Source organism: Protopterus annectens, chromosome 6.part0 (genome assembly GCF_019279795.1).
Source record: "Protopterus annectens isolate FY-2018-M chromosome 6.part0, PAN1.0, whole genome shotgun sequence".
Taxonomy (NCBI): domain Eukaryota; kingdom Metazoa; phylum Chordata; order Ceratodontiformes; family Protopteridae; genus Protopterus; species Protopterus annectens.
In genome coordinates, this window is record NC_056737.1 from 1,699,814,891 (window position 1) to 1,699,837,518 (window position 22,628).

A 22,628-nucleotide genomic window follows, 5' to 3' on the forward strand; every position below is an offset into this window, starting at 1 on the left:
TCTCTTTCTTCCTGGATGCAAAACCCTTAGTAATGAGATGTTCCACACAGAAGGACTTTCTGACCACAGTGGCAATGTGGTGATCAAAAGAGAGGTTGCTGTCAACCTGTGTTCCCAGATCTCTTATAACGCCTTCTGTGTTCAGTGGACTACCATCGATGTGGTAATTCATGAAACCGAGTTTTTCTCAAAGGGGATGACAACACATTTTTTGGCATTGAGCTTAAGGCCATGGTTCTGACACCAGTCATTGGTCTCAGTGAGGCAATTCTGTAGGATGTCAACATCACTTGGGGAGTTAATAATAGCTCCCAACTTGCAATAGTCTGCGAACTTTGTCACCCAGCGTCCCTTCGTGTTGCCTGGACTTCAGAAAAGTAGATTCCAAACAGGCGAGGACCCAAGACCGAACTCTGTGGGACTCCACTCGTGACTGGTCGGCAGTCTGACTTGGAGTCAGCTACTTTCACACTGTGGGTTCTATCTATGAGCCAGTTTGCAACCCACCTAGTGGTATACGGGTTGATGCCTAGCTTACAGAAGTTTTCTAAAATTCCTGAGTGGGGAATGGTATCAAACGCCTTGGCCAGATCAAGGTAGGCTGTATGAACCACCTTGCCTTCATCCACATCTCTGGTGACTGACTCAAAGAGGTCGACCAGGTTGAGCAGGCATGATCACAAAACCAAACTGTGTGTGATCCAGAGTTTGGAGATTCCCCTATATCCATGTTTATTAGGTCTATGATGATGCGCTCCATAGCTTTGCATATCAGACTCGTCAGGCTAATGGGGTGATAGTTCCCAGGGTCTGTAATCGCTCCTCCTTTGTGGAGAGGGATGACTGTAGCAGTGTGCCATTTGGTAGGGACAAAGCCTGAGGTGAGGCTGTGGTTGAACAGGCCACAAAGGTGAGGTGCCAGTTCACTCTGTAGTTCAAGTAGAACACAGTCAGGGATACTGTCAGGTCCCATAGGAGCTGTATTCATGGCCTTGGACAGCGCTATTTTAACCTGTGCAACAGCAATACTCAGTGCCTGGCAATCTACTGGTATTGTGATTGGTCCTTTGGAGGGGGGGGGGGCTAAAGTTGGCACTGAATCTGTCGGCCAGTATATTGGCAATATCTGCTGGCTCGGTACAGGAGGTACCATTGTGCAGTAGCTCAGAGCAAATCTGGGTATTAAATCCAAATACACATAAGAAGTGCAAAAAACTAATAGATACACGAACAAAACGGAACTAAACCAGCATATTTTTTATTTTTACAATGATCTGGTACTTCGGCAATTCGCCTTCATGGATCACTGGGTATTGCTGTGGAGATTCTTTACATAACTATTAAATGCCTTGTGGTTGTCTTTACTATCTGTTGCAATCCTGTTTTCATAGATAGCTTTAGATGATTTGATGAGGGATCTCAACTTTTTGTTGAGGCTGATAGAGTTTTTTCCAGGCTTGGGGCTTCACTTTATTCTGCATCAGTTTCCTCCTTCTGTTGCAGAGTTTATGGTAGGGGACCACCAGATTGGCTTCCTTTTTTTTTTTTTTGAAGGAAAGCATCTTGGTTCTATTGGGAATGGCGAGTTCCATGCATTTGTGTACGTGTTCGTACAGCGCACTGGTGTATGATTCGGCGGTCATGCAACTATTCTCCATTTGCATGGTTGCAGTGAAGTTAGCCACCTCTGTTTTAAGGAGCCCAAAGTTTGCTTTGGAGAAGTTTTTCATAGTGGTTACCTTTTCAGGTGGGAGGGGGGGATGTGTACTTCCAAGGTGATTAGTTTCTGGGTGGATCTAACCAGGAAGGAGTTGACTACTGGTGTAGAGCAACAGTCGCCCATGTTAATAATGACTAGGTCAAGGATGTTGCTACCCCTAATGGGGGTAAGAATGAGCTGGTCCAGGGCACTGGAATTAATGAATTCCAGGAAACGTTGGGCAAGTGTATTGGTACACGAATAGTTTTCCCAGTTAATGTAGGGGTAGTTGAAGCTGCCCAGAATGAGGGTGTTAGGTTGGACCCTAATATTCTCCAGGGTGCTTAGGAATGTGGAGTGTGACTCTTGGACATGGTTGGAGACCTATAGCAGGCTATGACCTGAATTGCTGTCTTACCCAATGTTAGCTGCGTCTGAAGTATCTCTGATGCATTATGTTGGGCTACCAGTCTGGAGGTGTCCGCATCCTTTATGAATATGGAAATACCACCGCCTCTGGAGCTTCTAAGTTCTGGGACCAAAAGGTGTGGAAAGAGTTATAGCCTGGTACAGCAGGGGTGCTTTCTGCTGCTTTAAACCAGGTCTCTGTTACAGCACAAATGTCGATGTTCTCCATTTTGAGGAGTGCTTCGAGCGAGTGCATTTTGAGATTTAGACTTCTAGCATTGAGCAGCATGACCCTCAGATTGCATTTGACTGTAGCTGTTATGGTGGTAATTTGGTCTTTGGAACACCACTTAAAAAAGGCACTATAGGGGTGGCAAGAGCCTTGGCCAGTATCCGGAAGCCCGGGGTGACAGATGCAGGCCATCTCTGGCAAAGCATTGAGGTCTGTCAATCATATCATCCTAGGCAGACAGATACTGGAACCCCTTAGAATGAAACCAGAAACTTAGCAAATTGTTGAAATCAATCATTTTCTGCTTGTACTGTGATATAATTCTGGGTGATGGTAGGGCTAGGGTCATACCTGCCTGGGCTACATAATCTGAGAGCTCCTCCATGTCTCTTTTCATGTAGTCCAGGGAGGTACGTTGCAGGTCATTCACACCCACATGTACAATGACAGAGTTATATTTGTACCAGTTGTTGAGGGACCTGAGTGCATGCATTATGTGGCAGATCCTGGCACCTGACAGGCAGCTGACTGTTACTTTCTCCTTATTCAACCTAGTGAGTGGGACATCAGTGTTGCCTCACTATCGAGCTACCCATGACTAGTGTGTTAGGCATGCTGTTTTGCCTTAGGGGCTTTGGTTGAGTGGCACACTGTTTAGGAGAGCTATGTGTCTTGTGATTAGTATTGTGTTGTGGTGGTAGAGTGCGTTTCTGCCTTGGAGGTCTCTGCTGTTTGTGTTGATTTATATTGACAGCCTCTGCGAAGGTAGGTGTGTGGTTTGTATTTTTATGTGAAGGCAGTGTTGGTGTGTGTTCTGGAGGGCTGTGTGTTCCATGTGGTGTGGTGCAAGTATTGACCTTCTCCTCTTGACCAGCTATTCCGGTCTTGGCTGGAGAATGCGTGGCTTCCAATTTGGATATATAAGTGCATCTCTCGCAAGTCTGAGTGTTGGGAGTTAAGAGGAGAGGGTTTGTCAGTGTACATGAGGCAGTTGCTACATTGCCTCAGGAAGCCCAATTTGACCAGGTTAATAGGAGAAAGCACAGGGGAACTGACCTTTAGACATGCCTGGAGGGGTGTGCATTAATAATAAGTACTGGAGCTGTTTTCTTGTAGAATGTTTAGTGCTGGTAGCACGTTGTCTGGTAAAGTGCTAGACTAATAAGCTAGTAAAAGTTCAAGAGAGTAGAGAAATTACAGTTCTGTACACGTACCATAAATGTAGATGTTCGAGTGTATTCACTGTTGCAGTCATTACATTTGGGTTATCTGCCTGCAGGTAGCCCTCAGCCGGCCTGAATACCAGAGTACTGGATTCCTGCGATGGATGCGGTCTCTTCTTCCATGACATCAGGTTGTCAGAGGTATAAAACATGCAGCCGATGCCATTACATCAGTTTATCTTGCCCCAGATGTCAGGTGCCCCCACAAAGGGAAGCAATGTTATGTTACACCTCCATCAAAAAGCAAATACACCAGAAAGCTTAAAACAAGAAGCAAAGGTAGAGCTAAGAGAAGTCAGGAGGCTGGAAGGAGTGTAACCAGGACTGCAACAGTGAATACACTCGAACATCTACATTTATGGTAAGTGTACACAACTGTACTATGTTCTTTGTGTTTCACTGTTGCAGTCATTACATTTGGGTCGATTCCCAAAGCTAAGGAAGGGAGGAGGAAGTTAAAGAGCATTAGGGCCAGCTATTAAGCCCTGCAAAACTGCAGTGGCAAAACCAGCTCTGGATTTAGGAAAAAATAGGCATGTGGTAATGCTTGGTGAAGGTATGTACAGAGCTCCAGGTAGCAGCTTCTAGGATGTCCCTGGTAGGGACCCCACTGAGAAAGGCCGTAGAGGTAGATGCAGCCCTGGTGGAATATGATATTATCTCCTGTGGGGTAGGTTTTCCATGGTGCTTATAGCAGAAATGAATGCAATGGGCTATCCATTTAGAAACGGTTTGCTTTGAAATGGCCTTCCCCTCTGCCCCTGCAGCAAAGCCAACTAGCAGCTGTTCAGATTTTCTGAGAGGCTTAGTCCTGTCCAAATTAAATCGAAGTTGTCTGTGCACGTCCAAAGAGTGCAGAATTCGTTCTCCTGTGTTTTGTGGATTCGGGAAAAAGGCAGGCAAATGAATGGACTGATTTAGGGCCACACTAAAAAATCACCTTGGGCATAAAGGAAGGACTGGTCCTGAGGGAAACCCTGTCTGCATGGAAGATAATGAAGGACTCCACTGCCATGAGGACCTGTAATTCAGACACTCTTCTTGCTGAAGTGATGGCTAGAAGGAAGGCTGTTTTCCAAGAAAGGAATTTCAACTCTGCAGTTGCAGCTGGTTCAAATGGGGGGAGAGTGAGCTTTTCCTATACAAAGTTAAGGTCCCAGGCTGAAGTAGGGGCTCGCCTGGGAGGGGTCTTAAATTTTTAGCCCCTCTGAGGAATTGCTTTAACAGGGGGGTGAGAGAAGAGGGGTGGTTCAGTATTATAATGTGCTGAAATGGCAGAGGCATGAATTTTAACTGACGAGAAGGATAGGCCCTTGTAGAGCATTTCTGTTAAGTACTGAAGAATATGAGGTAAGCTGGGAATACCCTGGGTCTGGCTCCACGAACAATATCTTTCCCACTTTTCAGCATAGGATTTTCTAGTACTAGGTCTCCTTGCTTCCAGAATGACATCTAGCACCTGCTTACTGAGGGATGCTATTGGAGAGCACAAGGAATTAGCCAGGCTGCAAGGTTCAGGGTTTGAAACTGAGGGTGCAGAATCTGGCTCGCTTGCTGGGACAGCAGAAAAGGTGTCTGAGGTAGGTGCCATGGATCCAGCAGTATCATGCTGCGCAAGAGACGGTACCAGTGCTGGCGAGGCCAGTCTGGTGCAGTAAGTATTGTCCTTGGTTTGTCCCATTTGATCTTTAGCAGAACCTTTGAGAGGAGAGGCAGAGGGGGAAAAGCATAAACCGAGAGGTTTTCCCAGGTAAAGGACAGGGCATCCACTTTCCAAGCTTGACTGTGGGGAGTCCTTGTGCAGAATTTGTCCAATTGGTAGTTCTGGGTGGAGGCAAACAGGTCTATCTCTGGAGTCCCCCATTTGTTCCTCAAGAGGTTGAATATTTTTGGTTCCAGTTTCCATTCATGTGGGTCCATGACATGCTTAGGTCGTCTGCCAGTGAATTTAGCTTGCCTGGCAGAAATTGAGCTTGTAGGTGCACTTGGTAGCTCAAGGCTGTGTTCCACAGAGCCATGGCTAGTCTGCAGAGAGGGTACGAGTGGGTTCCCCCCTGATTGTTTATGTACCACATAACTGTGGTGTTGCCTGTCTTTATCAATAATTGTCCTGGAAGGATGTGGTCTTTGAAGGCTGTCAGGGAATTCTATACAGCTAACATTTCTTTTTGGTTGATATGCAGGTGCATCTGACTCGGGTTCCATTTGCCCTGAATGCACTGCCCTGTCAAGTAAGCCCCTCATGCATGATCTGATGCATCTGTTGTTAGGGTTTGGGCGGCAGGGGGTAGATTGAAAGGGAGCCCTTTGTTGTGGTGGCAGGCCTCTGCCCACCAAAGGAACTCTGTCTTTATACAAGGAATGATAGGAATCATTGATTTGAGGTCCTGAGAATGTTGACACCATAGGCTTTTTAGATACCATTGTAGTTTCCTCATATGCAGTCTTGCATATGGAATTAGTAGAATGCAACAGGCCATGAACCCCAGGGCTTGCAAAATATTCCTTGCAGACAGCTGGATCTTTGTGGCCAGTAGTCTGAAGTAGGTTGTCAAATAAACTTGTTTCTCTGGCATGAGGTAAGCCATCTGGGAAGTTGTGTTCAAGCTTGCTCCCAGGAATACAATCTGTTGGCAGGGTACTAGATGAGATTTCATTTCGTTTATGGTGTACCCCAGTGAGGTTAGAAGTTTATTTACGAATGCCAGATGTTTTAATAGCATGTCCTGGCTTTCTGCCTGAATCAGACAACCAGGTATGGTTATATCTGAACATTTCTCTGCCTGCAAAATGCAATGGCTGGAGCTAGACACTTGTGAATACCCTGGGTGCAGTAGATAAACCAAAGGGAAGTGCAGAGAACTGATAGTGCATGGAGCCTGCCCTGAAGCGTAGGTATTTCCTGCAAGACTGCCTTATTGGAATGTGTAGGTAAGCTTCCTTTAAGTCTAAGGTTGCCAACCAGGCATCTTTGCCTAGCATAGGAAGCAGCTGTTGAAGTGTTAGCACTTTGAATTTTGGGATTATCAGAAAGGTGTTTAGAATAGAGAGGTCCAGGATAGGATGCCAGGAGCTGTCTTTTCTGGGTACCAGGAAAAGTCTTATAAAAACCTTGTCCCCTTTCTTCTGCTGGGACAGGTTGAATAGCCCTGATAGAGGGAGAACCTGCTGTTGAGCCTCTGCCCACTGATTTGGGGGTAGGTCTGGCCAACCATTTGAGGTTGGTAGGGTGTGGAGGTGGAATCTGTATCCTTAGAAAACTATATTTAAAACCCATTTGTCCTGGGTAATGAGTTCCCAGTTTTTTGCATGCAGGGCGAGCTTTCCTCCTAAGGGAGCAGGCAGTTTATGAGGGCTTGGAAGGCTTAAGGTTAAGTCATTGTGACATTTTTCCGTAGGGGGGGGTGTCTAACTACTTCCTGTTTTGGAAGTGGGAGCCCCCCACTACTTAGGCCTGTGTGTAGCCTGAGACTGTAACCTAGGTGGTCTGCTTTTCCTGGGTTTGGACCGAGAAGGCCTGGAAGCGACTGGAAAGGACCAATTCTTTGAAGGCCAATGCCTACTAAATCTGGGAGGCTGTAATTGCAAGAAATCTTTAACAGTTTGCATATATTTAGCTTTTTCCTCCATCATTTTGAGGACTTCTTCTGCTTTGTTGCCAAACAGGCGGTCTTGGTTTAAGGGAACTTCCAGTAATTTAGCTTTAACATGATCTGGCAAGTTTTTCTCCTTAAGCCAAGCATGCCTTCTAAGTACAGACCAAGTGACAGCAGCCCTGCAAGATGCTTCTAAAGAGTCAAAACCACATTGCAAAGTATGTTTACCAGCTTGTTCAGCAGAATGCATTAAATCCTGTAATTCTTTATGTTCAGCACAGTCAGGAATCAACATCATTTTCTGTTTAAGTAGTCCCATAATATGCTGCTGATACTTTAACATATGAAACCTGCAATTTAAGGTCATAATGGCCAAAGTAGCAGAAGTGTATCCCTTCTTACCCCATCTGTCCAAGGCCTTAGAATCTCTATCAGAGGGGGAAGGATTTTTGGCAGCAGTAGCCTTAATGCCCTTTGTTCCTTGGGAAATGGTCTTTGGATCCACAGTAGGATTCTTGAAAAGGAACTTGTGAGAGTCAGGTACTGTGTAATACCTGTCAGGTTTTCTGGGAACTGGAGGTAAAGTGTCTGGGGCCAGGCTAGATTCCAAGAAGGCATCATCTACAATGTCCAGAACAGGAGGGATAGCTAAAGGCCTGTGCTGAGGGAGGAAAGAATCCCCTAAGCCTCTTTTTGGAGTCAGTAATCCTGGCTTTCCCAGAGGAAATGTTCCCCAAGAGTGTGCAAGGTTTCACCAAAAGAAAAATTTTCTGGAGGGGAAGCAGAGGGAATGGAATCCTTTGCATCAGAATTCTCATAGGTAGATAAGGGCAAATCCTGGTAATCAGAAGAAACAGAAATTTCAGAATCCTGATCAGCAGAATCAGAAGGAAAATCAGTTCTAGGTCTCTTAGAGGGGGAAGGCTGGCTTCACCTAATTAAAGTAATAAGGTCTTCAGCCATTCTAAGCATTTGTTTTTTAGGCATATGGGCCTGACCATGCGGTTTGGACATCGATTTTCTAGGCGTGGGTCGAGTTTTAGGCCTGGATGAAGAAGATGGCGTTGGTTTAAAATGCAAATCTGTAGGCCAGAATACACCCTCAGAAGCCGGTGCCTGCACAGAGGCTCCAGACCCATCCAAGGTAGAGACATCCGCAGGTTCCACAGCTGAAGCATCTCGTGGCATACCGGACTTCAAATGGGTCTCAGTAGAGGCCTGCGAATCTGAAGTAGCGGGTATCAGGGGCTGCGAAAGCACCTCACTGAGTACCGGCAAACTGGCGACTAGCTTAACAGAAGCGTTGGTGGCAGTTTTGGACACATGCGGTCTCTGTCTTTATCCTTACGTTTTTTTTTCAGAATATCGGTAGTCAGATGGCTTACCAAAGCCATTTCTGGATAGTTAAACAGAGTACCAAAATAATTTGCTGCAAAAATAGACGGACAACAAATAGTTTGGGGGTTGAATAAGGCACAAAACCGACAGAGAGGGTCGTCGTGGTCTGGGCCTAAGCAAGGAATGCAGTACGAATGAAAATCTTTATGCAGTACTTGCTTTCCACAGGTAAGACAATTGTTAACTTTTACAGACATCGGTTAAGAGCAAGAAAAAGGATCCCCAATGGGGTACTTAGCTTTTGCGAAGTCTTCAGTTCTGAAACTCGAAAATGAAAATTTCAGGAGTCGGCCGACTGGCACTTGCGAACTGCTTCTGCTTCGGGCACCGCACAGCAAGAAAAACTGATGTAATGGCGTCGACTGCATGTTTTACACCCCTGACGACCTGACATCATGGAAGAAGAGACAGCATCCAACACATGAATTCAAGACTCTGGTATTCAGGCCGGCTGAGGGCTACCTGCAGGCAGATAACCCAAATGTAATGACTGCAACAGTGAAACACTAGGCACATCTAGAAGATCGAAGGGAAAAATTTGAAGAGCAGACTTTTGCACCACTCAAAAGCTTACAAACCGTCCTGGATACAGCAGATCTATATCTGGACTAGACTAGTTACAGGAAAGGCGGAAAAACAAGCACAAATGCAGGCTTTTAATCCAGAAAGTTGAAAGAGATGGAAAAAACTGCCCAAACGGCCAATAAACTACAATTTCTGGGCCAGAAACAACTCTTATGGTAGATAGGCCACCTAGTGCTCACCACTCTCACTGATAAGCTACAAGGCTTCCCTCCAACACAGAAAGACTTGGGGGCTCAGAAGCTTACAAACAGTCCTTGATACAGTAAATATGTACCTGCACTAGACTAGTTACAGGAAATGTGGGAAACAAGTGCAAATGTGGGCTTTTAATCCAGAAAGTTGAAAGAGATGATAATTTCAGATTTATTAGGCTGTCCTTTATTCTAGGGATTTCCTCATTTCTTTTTGGAATGTCTCTGCCATTGTGTTTTAAAAACTTTGCCTACTGGTAGCTTCCTGAGTTTGTTGATTTTGCTTTTTACAGAATGTTGCAGGGATAACATTAACTCCCTTGGCAAACTTGGAGAAGGAAGGCTGAAAAAATCAGAGAATCAGCTTACCTCACTTATCACAGTTTTTAAGGACCTCTGCAGCAGATGATTTAAAAACTGACTCACTGTCCAAGGGAACATTCTAAGGATATTCTTTATCAATACCTTAACTGTTTCCTACCATAAGCAGGAAATTTACACAAAATCTATATGTAGAATTTCCTGACACTTCTAATCTCCGATGTAGACCACAGTGCCTCAACTCCTCTTCATTTAAAATGCATGTTTGGTTTCACTGATCTATTCCCATATACAGAGGGCTGTGAGTCTGCCTATTTTAGTCACCCTGTGCTTCATACAAAATGTGTGCCGAGGTATGTTTACCTCCCACAAATTATTTTCTCTGTACTACATTTGTGTCACTGCCAAAACACTGATATTTTCTTCCATCACAATCGCATCTACTAGTGCAAGTAACTTTTCATTTATATAGTGCACACTGGTACATAATGAAATATAATGTACTAGTGCCTTTGAAGTATCAATATGTGATGACAAGTAACCTCTGATAGGATGGAAAACAGACATGCAATCCATCTTTATTTCAAGTGGAGACAACACTAAAGGACTTCACCCTTAAAACTTTAGCTTCAAGTGCATTGTAATCACTTACTCAACTTCTTTTAAGGGGGAGATTATTGTAGTAATGAAATGCTGGATGCAGGATTGTTATAAGGATTTGACTGAAAAAACACCAGGGGTTAATGGAGACAGTATGGCTGAGTATTTCCCATTTCATGGATACCAAGCCAAGAAAAAACTGTTACAAGGACAGTTTACTCAACTTCCTATTAATATATTTTTATGTACCTTTATTAACTTCACACATTTTGAGCAATGCCATAGGTACACATACAGTTTACACAAAAGAAAACAAACCATTATAAACATTTCATTAACTTCATGCACTATACCTATGACTTCTTTTTAAAAAAAATATTCACTCTAACATCACAGAAGTTGCTCAAGTCCCACTTTCCCGTAATTTCACTCCTCCTCCTGAACACTACTCTGCATGTATTGCTCCCATAAACTCCATTTATTTCTAGGTAATTTGCTCCTTATATTTTCTAAAGATCTCACCTCCAGTTCTTTTGTCTCATTTACAATATTCAATTATTTCACTATGGCTGGGTTAGATTTTGATTTCCATTTTCTGTTAATTACTTTTTTGGCAACCAATTGCATTAAACTCAGCAAAGCCTTACTAAGTCTAGGCAATTCAGATCTTGTATCCAAGTTCAAAAGAATCATTTCCTTAGTTATAATAATTTGCTACCCCAACAGTTTTAACAAAATATGCTATGAGGAATTTTTTAATCTGCCAGGTCATTAGACCCCCCCCCCAAAAACAAAACACATTCCCAATTACCTCTCACTTTCCCATCACATCTTTAAACTATGCAAACACTTCCAAAAAAACATGCTTCTTGTTACCTCTTTCTTTCCTATCATATCTCCAATGTTTGCTATCTACCTGAGGAAAAATTATTTTACCAACAAAAACACTTCCATGGAAAAATCCTAAACCTTCTGGACTTTGTTGCATACTTGGCACCATAAAGATGATGTCCTCCCACTATTTTTTTGCATGTTGCCATTCCAGTCTCTCTTCCCAATCTTTTTTAACCTCTTTTGATTGATGTTTATAGTTATCATAGTTTACATGCACTACTAACTACTGCTATTTTAACAGCAGCTTCTGTTCTAGACTCAAATGAAAAGTCAACCAGAGCTGGTCTTTCATTGGCACTCCATTATCACTTTCCTCTTTGCCTATTCTACCATCAATCCCTAGTAGGAATCTAACATGCTGTCCAAACTTCCACTTGGTCTCATCCCACCATCCCACTCTATTAGCTTTCCCTTTAAAGATATTTTCTCCCAGTACATTGATTCTTTTACTAATTTTCTCCAATAAATTCCAGACCCTTCTTGGAGTCATCCCTATTTGCAAAACCTCCTTTCTGCATTCCTATGTTGGCTTAATTCTTAGAATGCTTTCTGCTACTTTATAAATATAATAGTCTGCATAGCTGCTGTTCTCCTTACGGGCCTGCACCAAAAATTCAACTCTCTCCTTTTGTTTTTTTCTCTACTTATTTCTTGAACTTCCCACCATACCATAACACTCCTGAATTGCAACCTTCTGTTTGTGTTATGTATGTAAGCCTTAACTGCGTAGCTCTGAAGTATCCTTTCAAATCAGGTAATCCTAAATCACCTTGTTCTATGGGGAGAAACAACTTATCCCACTAAATGATGTTATTTTCCTCTTCTAAACAAATTCCTGTAACTCCTTATTTATTACAGTCCCAATTTCTCCTCCGGTTCATAAAATTACACATGGCTTGCATATTAAAGTAAAGGGACTAGAAATGTTTTCACTGCTTGTATCTTACTATCTATAATCAAGAATTTCCAACTTCTTTTTCATATTTCAGTTTGTTTATTCTCTTCCCACATACACTTAGCTGCCATAATAAGACTTTTTTAATCCAAACACCTAAATGCTTCATATTATTATATCCTCACAGACATGGATATTGCTGAGCCAGTCCATGTGTCTGTACACAGTTTACAGCTATTGGTTTAATCTTCATTTACTTTGCATTCTGAAAAAAATTAAATTATTTTGAGGTAGCACTTTAGTTGCCAATTTACAGTTTAGGTATGCAACCAATGTGAAGACATTTGTTATTTGCTACTGTAACAGTGATTATGACTGATTCAGCATCTGAAATATTCCATAATAATGAAATGTCCTTTTCTGGATTTCAAGCTAACTTTTCTTCACTGCAATGAAAGTTATATCCTTGAATTTGCAAGTCCCTTATTTTCTTTGCCAATAGCTCTAAGTATTAAGCAAATAATATAAGGGAAACAGGACAATCCTGCCTGTCTCCTCTGTTCAAACACAGCTTTTCAGAGAGGAATACCTCCCTCCTTAATTCTTACCTCTGGTCCTTCATATATCCTCAGAATTAATCCTACTACTGTATCAATAAATGCAAGTGTTATTATTTCTCTGCTCATAAGATCTCAACTAACTTTATCAAATGCCTTCTCTGCATAACAGAGATATTTTCTTACATTCTGCATCCCTCTCGATCATCCTTGTTCAATTAAAGTTAACAAATGTTTGTCTCCACTCCATGAAAACACACTGATCTATATCAATTTGGGCAACAGCTTTGCCATTCTCTTAGCTTAAATTGGTCTATATGAAGCCACCATAGCTTTCTTCCAAGATGCTGTAACTGTCCCCCTTTTTAAAATATGTTTAAACAAAACTATCCAGATCTGTATCACTTTCTTTCCTCCTAACTTCCAAACTTCCACAGGACTATCTGTTCCTGGAGAATTCCCTGTTGAATATACATCACCATTTTTGTTACCCCTTTCTATCTTTACAACTTCTTGAATTTCATCTTTCTCTAACCCTAGCAAAGTAAAGTCTCACATAAATATTTCCATTTGTGCCATTCCTTTCTTCCCCCATTCCTCTGCTTTATACAAATGTTCATAAAATGTCAAATACCTCTATAGGATCTCTGTTAATTTCTAATCAACACAGTTGTAGGTGAAGTTAAAGGAAGTTTACTTCCAGATTTATGAAGATGTAAGAAGTTTATTTCCAGATTGTGTAAAAAGAGTTATAAACACTGAGATAATTAGGAAGAATAACTCTGGTAATGAAGTTTGTTAGGTGTTTTGTTAGCATCCAGTCCAGTATATGCTCAGATTTTAATTCTGGGTCAGTTCTAGTAGAGTAATGGATTATTTGTGAATAGCGCAGAACCTGAATATTATAATCAGGAAGATATTTAGTTTGTGAAGACTGCTATTTGTTAAAATCTCTTGATAGAAATAATTCAGAGGTACAGTTATTTTTAAACCAGTCAGGGGTAAGATATAAAGCTTAAGTTGCAGATTTAGGCTTTAGGCATATGCAGACATGTAGGCATTTATGATTTTATACTATAACTGTGATTACGATTGATGCAAAACCTGAAATGTGGAGTGGATTAGATTGCCGAGTTGCAGCATCAGCATTTTTAACTACAATGTGAACACCTCCAGCTCTCTTACAGATACGGCAATGTCTAAAGATATCACTGGCAGTTATCTCAGAAGATTAAGGATAACACAACAGGCAGAAAGAGAGGTCAGTGTTTCTGCAGTCAAATGAAAATGACTGAGGAACCTTGTCCTACTTCCCAACTGCCTCAAAGCACTATCTGGTTAAGTGACTTGCTGAAGGTCAAACAGTATGCAAATGACAGCTTATGGAATCAAATCCTGTACCACAGGATTCAACTCATTAACAGCTCTTAGCATTAATGGTGCTGGAGTCGTTCAAATTATATGTACTCACCATAACTTGACATCTGCGTTGTCCATTTTCATTCTTCCTCACAAATAGGTTTAGATCCAACTCAGCCGCATACACTAGACTTTGGATCCAGCTCTCGAGCTCCTTCCTCTATCCATAATGCCCTATTCCATTCCCATTACCTCAGATCGAGTTTGCTGCCTAATCTCCCACTTGTCCAAGAAAGATAAAAATAACAGACAGAAGAAAATACAGGGCTCATACCTGGAACTATATGGTTCCAAACACAGTATAATAGGTACTTCCAGGAGAGACAGGGACAGAGGATGAATGGGAGAGGAGGTGAGGAAGAATGAAATATGGTGAATACATAACTTATAAATCTGATGTTGCCCTTTTTGTTCTTCCTCGCAAATGGGACAGAGTCCCCAGCTACGCAGCCCTTGGGAGGTCCTCATAGAAGGACATGCTGGAGCACTGCTGAACCAAAAGAAGCTCTGCTTCTGAATATGATGTCCAACTTGTAATGCATAACAATTGTATGAGTCTTTGACCAAGTAGCTGCAGCACAAATGGCGGATGAAGTAGCCATGGACTGAGCTGAATGAGCTTGAGGAGATCTTGGTAAATTGGAATAAACCAATGAAATGCAGTCAGTAATCCATTTAGCTAGAGTAACTTTAGATACTGCTTGACCCAGGTGATTAAGGGAAAAAGATATAAAAAGCTCATCTGACTTCCTGAACTGTTTTATTCTGTAAAGATAAAAATGTAGTTGTCTGTGCACATCCAGGAGATGAAGCATGTATTCTCCTTTATTAGAAAATTTTGGAAAAAAGACTGGCAACTGTATGGACTGGTTGATATTATTTTCAGACCTCACTTTAGGCAGAAAGGAAGGGTTAGTCCATAGAGAAACCCTGTCTTTATGGAAAACAATATAAGGGGGCTTAGCTGATACAGCCTGGAGTTCAGAAATTCTTTTGGCTGAAGTTATAGATACAGAGAAGACCGTTTTCCATGAAAGATATTTCAAATCACATTTATGTGATGGGTCAAAGGTCTTCTGAGTTAATCACTGAATGACCACAGTAAGGTCCCAAAGAGGAGAAGGGTTCTTTCTCAGGGGAAAGAGAAGAAAAATGCCCATGATGAAGGTCTTACACAATCTGGAAGATGTGACAGAAAGAAATTTGTTTCCTAGATGAAAATTTAAAATTGCTGCCAAGTGAAGTTTAATTGTTGAGAAACTGGCCCCTTCTTTAAAGAGTTGTTAGAAAAAGAATAGCAGAAGTTGGGGCTAAAAAAGAGTGAATATTCTGGCTAGAAGCCCAAATACAAAATCTTTTCCATTTGCTTTTGTTGACCTTCTTGGTAGAAGCTTTCTGGGGGACCAAAATTATATTGCAAAATGGGGAAGACAGCCTAGACTGTCTAACCATTACTAGAAGTGGAGAAACCATGCAGTTAGCTTGAGTGCGTGGAGGTTGGGATGCTGAATTCCTAATGAATGGGATAGGAGATCCTGAGCAGGTTCCAGTATCCATGGAGAATATCGCAAGTGAGAGCACAGGAAGGGGAAACCATACTTACCGAGGCCAGAAGGGAGCAATGAGGATGACTGAACTCTTCAGCCTGTTTGCTTACTGTAAGAATATTGGAGTCAAGGGAAGAGTAAGGTAGGCATAAAGAAGAACCGGGGGCCAACTGTGAATCAGGATGTCTCTCTGCGACTTTCCTTGAGGGGGGATCTGAGCAAAGTACTTGCTTCACTTATTGTTAAGGGGGTGGCAAATAGGTCACAGGAAGGTCGTTCCCCAAAGGGTGAAGATCATATTCTCTACCGATTGACTGAGAGACCACTCGTGAGGCATCAAAATAGATCTTCTTAGCTTGTCTGCCAGTACATTGGCTTTCCCCGGGATGTGCGCTGCAATTAGAAAGCGATCTGAAGAGATCACCCATTCCCAAACCTTCATGGCCTCTCTGCACAGGGAGGGAAATATCGTGTTCCTCCTTGCTTGTTGATGTACCAGTCTACTGATACGTTGTCTGTCTACATTGCAATAGTCTCCAGAGAGAGAGAGAGAGAGAGCATCTTGAAATGCCTGCAACACTAGAAGGACTGCTCTCATCTCTAGAATGTTGACATGCAACTTGGTCTCTAGAAGGGATCACATGCACTGGACTGTACTTCCCAAGAAATGCCCCCTCCCCCACCCCAACTGGGAAGTGTCCATAGTCATTCTGGCAACAGGGGGGGGGGGGATAAACAGTCTGCCTAGCAAAAGATCTTTGGACTGAATCCACCAATGAATATGAAGTTTGGAAATCAGAATAAGTCGTATAGGAAAGGATAGGGATTGAAAAAGAATGAACCACTGTGCAGCTAAGGTCCACTGGAGAATTCACATAAAGAAGCGTGCTAAAGGAACCAGTAGTATGGCAGTTGATATCGACCCCAGAGCTTACAGCACTAAACTTGTTGGAGAAAAATGGTGAGAAAGTACAGTCTGAATGTGATATCTTAAGGATGTAATGCGGTGGCGAGGTAAGGAAGCTACCCCGAGCTGCAGTATTCAAAAGAGCTCCTATGAATTCCAAGCTCTGTATTGGGACTAGTTTTGACTTGGCAAGATTTATCAAGATACCCAAGGTGTTGCAAATCTGGAGAAACAGTCCATGGCTTGTAGAATTTGATGCCTGGATGGAGCAGTCAGAAGCCAATCGTCTACATATGGAAAACACCTGGAATCCCATGAGCCTCAAGTGAGCTGCTACTACTGCCATACATTTGGTAAACACCCTAGGGGCTGTGGCAAGTCCAAAGGGCAGAGCTCTGAATTGGTAATGATTGGCTCCCAGCCAAAAGTGTAGACATCTTTTGGATTGTCTGTCTATTTTTACATGATAATATGCATCTTGGAGATCTATACAGCACATCCAATCATCCTTGTGCAGAAAAGGCAGGATGGACTGGAACATTCTGAATTACACCTTCTTTATACACTGGTTCAACCTGCTTAGATCCAAAATGGGTCTGAGGTCCCCTGTTTTCTCTGGCACTGAAAGGAAAGTACAGTTGTGTACACCTACCATAAATGTAGATGTTCGAGTGTCTTCACTGTTGCAGTCATGACTGTAGGGTTCTCCCCTGCCGGCAGGCAGCCCTCGGTCAGCCAGAATCCCAAAGTCTGGGTCCGGCGTCAGCTGTTCAACCATGCTCCATGACGTCAGAGCGCCAGGAGTACAAAGCCGACAGCCAACGCCATCTTCTCCAGTTTTTCTTGCCCCAGATGTCAGGAGTCCCAAAATGAAAAAGGTCCCATAACCTTTGCAAATACACCTCAGAAGAATGGTGAAAAAATGAAATACACAAAAGTAAAAATAAGAGGGGACAGGAGGGAGGGAAACCTGGACTGCAACAGTGAAGACACTCGAACATCTACATTTATGGTAGGTGTACACAACTGTACTATGTTCATCATGTTTCACTGTTGCAGTCATGACTGTAGGGTAGAATCCCAAAGATGAAAGAAAGGGAGGTGGTCATAAAGAAGAAGGGGCGGCTAAAAGGCCCTGCAAGATTGCAGAGGCAAAGCCTGCCCTAGACTTAGAGTAGAGAGGTAGATTGTAGTGCTTAGAAAAAATATGCACTGAACTCCAAGTTGCAGCTTCCAAAATGTCTTGGAACTCCCCTGAGGAAGGCCGCAGAAGTGGCATCAGCTCTGGTGGAATGAGTCCGTATACTCCCTGGGATTTGCTTTCCATGGTGTGAATAACAAAATCTGATTCCATGAGCAATCCATTTAGAAATGGTCTGTTTTGAAATGGCTTTACCTTGGGAACTTGAAGCATAAGAAACAAACAATTGTTCTGATTTTCTGATGTCCTTGGTTCTGTTCAGGTAAAAACGTAGTTGTCTGTGTACATCCAAGGAATGTAAGATCCTTTCCCCTTTATTTTGAGGAATGGGGAAAAAAGTTGGCAAGTGGATAGTTTGATTTAAAGCCACTTTGGAAACCACCTTAGGCATGAAGGTAGGTAGGATTAGACCTCAAAGATACCCTGCCTTGATGAAAAATAATATAAGGTTCCACAGCCATAAGAGCTTGTAACTCTGAAACTCTCCTGGCAGAGGTTAGGGCTAACAGGATAGCTGTCTTCCAAGATAAAAACTTGATGTCAGAAGAGGCAGCAGGCTCAAAAGGAGGCAAGGTTAGTTTTTCCAAAACATAGTTGAGATCCCAAGCAGGAATGGGAGGAGATCTAGGGGGTCTTAAGTTCTTAGCTCCTCTGAGAAACTGTCTCATGACCTGGTGGGAAAAGATGGGAGGGTCTGTATTATAATGAGCAGAAATAGCAGAGGCATGTATCTTAATGGAAGAGAAAGAGAGACCCTTATGTAAGAGATCTGTCAAGTAAAGTAAAATTAAAGTAATGTTAGGAAGAAGAGGATCAGAATCCTGAGCCTGCATCCAGGAACAAAATATTTTCCATTTTCCTGCATAAGATTTTCTAGTGCTAGGACGTCTGGCTTCTAAAATGACATCCATAACCTGCTTGGGTAGGAAAGAAGAAATCAAAGGCCCTGGATTAACCAGGCCACCAAGCTGAGAGTTCTGACATGAGTGTGTAGAACCTGACCCTGATGTTGGGACAGAAGGTTCGGAGACTGAGGTAAAACCCAAGGGGGCTCCAGGCATAGGTTTTTTAGAGTTGGATACCAAAACTGCTGAGGCCAATCTGGAGCCAGCAAGATTATCATCTTGGGCTTGTCCTGTTTTATCTTCAATAAAACCCATGGAAGAAGAGGAAGAGGCGGAAAGGCATATCCCGAGAGGTTCCTCCAACTGAATGACAGAGCATCCACTTTCCAAGCTTTTCTGTGGAAAGTCTTTGTGCAAAAATTCTGTAGTTGATGATTGAGATGGGATGCAAAGAGGTCTATGTGAATATTTTGGTGTCCAGCATCCACTTGTGTGGATCCGAAAGGTTTCTGCTCAGACTGTCTGCCAGGAAGTTTTGTTTCCCTGGTAGAAACTGAGCTTGAAGATCCAGATTGCAAGCTAGAGCTGTGTTCCATAGATCCATGGCTAGTCTGCAAAGGGGGTAGGAATGAGATCCCCCTTGCTTGTTTATGTACCACATAACTGTGGTGTTGTCTGTCCGTATTAGTAGTTGTCCTGGTTGTAAAAGATTCCTGAAGCCCAACAGAGCTTTCTGAACGGCTAACATTTCCTTTAAGTTGATATGCAGGTGCTTCTGATCCTTTGTCCAAAGGCCCTGCAGACAATTGCCCTGAAAATGGGCTCCCCAAGCATAATCCGAGGCGTCCGTGGTTAGAATCTGAGTGGCAGGAGGCAGACGGAAGGGCTTCCCTTTGTTTAGAGCACATGCCCTGGACCACCAAAGAAATTCCTTTTGAAGGCAAGGAAGGATGGAGATCAGTATGTCTAAACTGTGGCAATGCTGAGACCATACACTTTTTAGGTACCACTGTATTTTCCTCATGTGTAGTCTTGCATATGGTACGAGAAGGATGCAGGAGGCCATGTAACCCAAAGCCTGCAGGAATTTCCTTGCAGATAGTCGAGTTAAAGTTGCCAAGGTTCTGAAAGTTGAAGCCAGCTGTAATTGTTTTTCGGATGTCAGAAATGCCATCTGGGTTGTGGTGTTTAGAAGTGTACCCAGAAAAGTTATCTGTTGTGATGGTGTCAAATTTGACTTTTTTATGTTTACAGAGAATCCCAGGAACTTGAGGAGGTTCTGTACAAATTCTAGATGCTGGAGTAAGACATCCTTGCTGTCTGCCTGAATTAGACAATCATCCAGATAAGGGTAAATTTGAATTCCCTTGAGTCTGCAGTAAGCTACTACTGGAGCCAGGCATTTGGTGAAAACCATGGGCGCAGTAGACAATCCAAAGGGCAGCGCAGAGAATTGAAAGTGCCTCGATCCGGCCTTGAACCTGAGGTATTTTCTGCGATCCTGCCTAATGGGAATGTGTAAATATGCCTCCTTTAAATCCAAAGTTACCATCCATGCATCTTTGGACAGCATTGGAAGTAGCTGCTGTAGAGTAAGCATCTTGAATTTTGGAATCTCTAGAAAGGTGTTCAAGACCGACATAGAAGTCTCCATGAGTTTTGCTTCCTTGGGACTAAAAAGAGCCTTGAGTAAAAACCTTTTCCCATCTCTGAAAGTGGAACCATTTCTATGGCATTCATAGCCAAAAGAGCATCCACCTGGTTTAAGGCCTCCATCCACTGATGTTTTGGAAGGTCTGGCCATCCGCTTGGCCTTGGCAAGGTATGAAAATGGAATTTGTAACCTCTTAAAACCACATCCAAAACCCACTTGTCTTGGGTTATTTGAGTCCAATTTTGATAAAAAAGAGAGAGTTTTCCTCCGAGAGGGGCTTCCAGGCAAGAAGTTCCTGTAGCCCAACAGAGGGAGTCATTGAGTTTGTTTCCTTTGAGTTTGTGACCTGTCCTCTCCTCCCCTAGGGGTGGAAGCAGTCCACTGTCTTGGTCTATAAGAAGCTTGTGTTTGAGGCCTTCCTCTGGAGCGTCTATATCTACCCCTCTGAGGCCTGTCTGAAGTGGGAAAGGGCCAATTTTTTGAAGGCCAATTCCTGCTAAATCTAGGTGGCTGTACTTGTAAGAAATCTTTAACTGTTTGCATGGATTTCGCCTTATCCTCCATCTTTTTAATCACCTCTTCAGCTTTTGATCCAAACAAAACATTATGCTGAACAGGAGCATCCAATAATTTAGCCTTTACTTGTTCAGGCAAATTTTGTTCCTTTAGCCATGCATGCCTTCTAATGACAGTGTAAACCATGCTTCCCAACTTGTTCAGTGGCATGCAATAAGTCATGTAATTCCTTATCATCTGCACAGGCAGAAATGGAAGTAAGCTTTTGTTTTAAAACAGACAAGAGAAATTGCTGGTATTTTAGCATATGAAACTGACAGTTTAAAGCCCTAATGGACAAAGTAGCAGAAGTGTACACCTTTTTGACCCATCTTTCTAAGGATCGAGAATCCTTTTCAGTAGGAATGGGATTTTTGGCAGAAGCGGCCTTAACTCCTTTAGGACCCTGAGAAATGGTTTCAGGGTCAGCAGAAGGGTTCTTGTATAAAAACTGATGGGAATCAGGAACCCTGTAATATCTATCAGGCTTAACAGGAGCAGGAGGAAAAGAATCAGGGGTTAAATTAGCCTCCGAAAAGGCATCATCCACAATATCCAAAACAGGAGGAATAGCCGGGGGTCTACGTTGGGGAAGAAGAAGAAAATCCCTCAGTCTTTTCTTAGATTCCGAATACTCCTGTCCTTCCCAGTGGAAATGTTCCCTCATTTCATGCAAAGTTTCCCCAAAAGAGAAATCCTCAGGGGGAGAAGCTGAAGGAATGGATTCTTCAGCATCAGAATCCTCATAAGAAGGGAAAGAATATTCCTGATCAGAAGAAGAAACTGAGGAAACAGAAGCCTGATCAGAGGAATCATAATAAACATCCTGCCTTGGACTTTTATCTGGAGGGGGATGTGAACCCCTAATCATAGTAAGTAAATCCTCCTCCATCTTGAGGAACTGTTTCTGTGACTTGGGAGCCGGTTCAGAAGAGGCCTGTGTTGTAGTCTTTGATTTAGAAGGAGTCTTTGCCTTTGGCTTTGCCTTTATTAAAAGCTGAGTAGGCCTGAAAACCCCTTCGGAAGCTGGTACCTGCACAGCGGCTCCGGACCCATCCGAAGGAGCATTGTCCAAAGGTCCTGCAATAGAAATATTTAAAGGCCTGGTAGGCTCCTCATGAGAGTCCGTTTCGCCCGTCGGTTCTGAAATGGCCGACGACAGGGGCTGCAAAAGCACCTCACTGACTACGGCCGAACCTGAAGCTGGCTCCGCTTGTGTGCTATCATCAGATTTGGACCTCGGAGGCCTGTCTTTATCCTTGCGACGTTTGTGAACTCCGGTAGCCGGAACCGTATTCGACGACATTTTGTAGTTAAAGCGCCTACCGAAGTAATGAAAAGCAAAATCGTACCTTCGCTTAATTGTATGTTGATTGAATCTAGCACAAAACCGACAACTAGCTACGTTGTGGTCAGGGCCTAAGCAAGGAATACAGTAAGAATGAAAATCCTTATGAGGTATTTGCTTCCCACATGAAATACAACTATTAACTTTTTCTGACATCGGAGTGGAGCAAGAAAAAAGTTTCCCCAACGGGGTACTTAGCTTTGAGTGGAGAAGAAAATCTTCGGACTGAAGTATATCAGAAAAAATCGTCAGGAGTCAGCCGACCGGCACTTGCGAACTGTTATCACTGCACGGCAAGAAAAACTGGAGAAGATGGCGTCGGCTGTCGGCTTTGTACTCCTGGCGCTCTGACGTCAGGGAGCATGATTGAACAGCCGACGCCGAACCCAGACTTTGGGATTCTGGCCGACCGAGGGCTGCCTGCCGGCAGGGGAGAACCCTACAGTCATGACTGCAACAGTGAAACACGATGAACATCCATGAGTAAGTTCTGAATCCTATCTGGTCAGGCGCGACCTTTTGGAAGACTCTTTTCTCTAGCAGCGTTTGTATT

At 43.0% G+C, this 22,628-nt stretch overlaps 1 protein-coding gene across 2 annotated transcripts in view; it reads right to left on the minus strand.

Moving 5' to 3' along the window:
- CARF (calcium responsive transcription factor) overlaps positions 1-22,628 on the minus strand; it is a 2,518,000-nt gene that overhangs the window by 1,156,749 nt on the left and 1,338,623 nt on the right. The window lies entirely within an intron of this gene.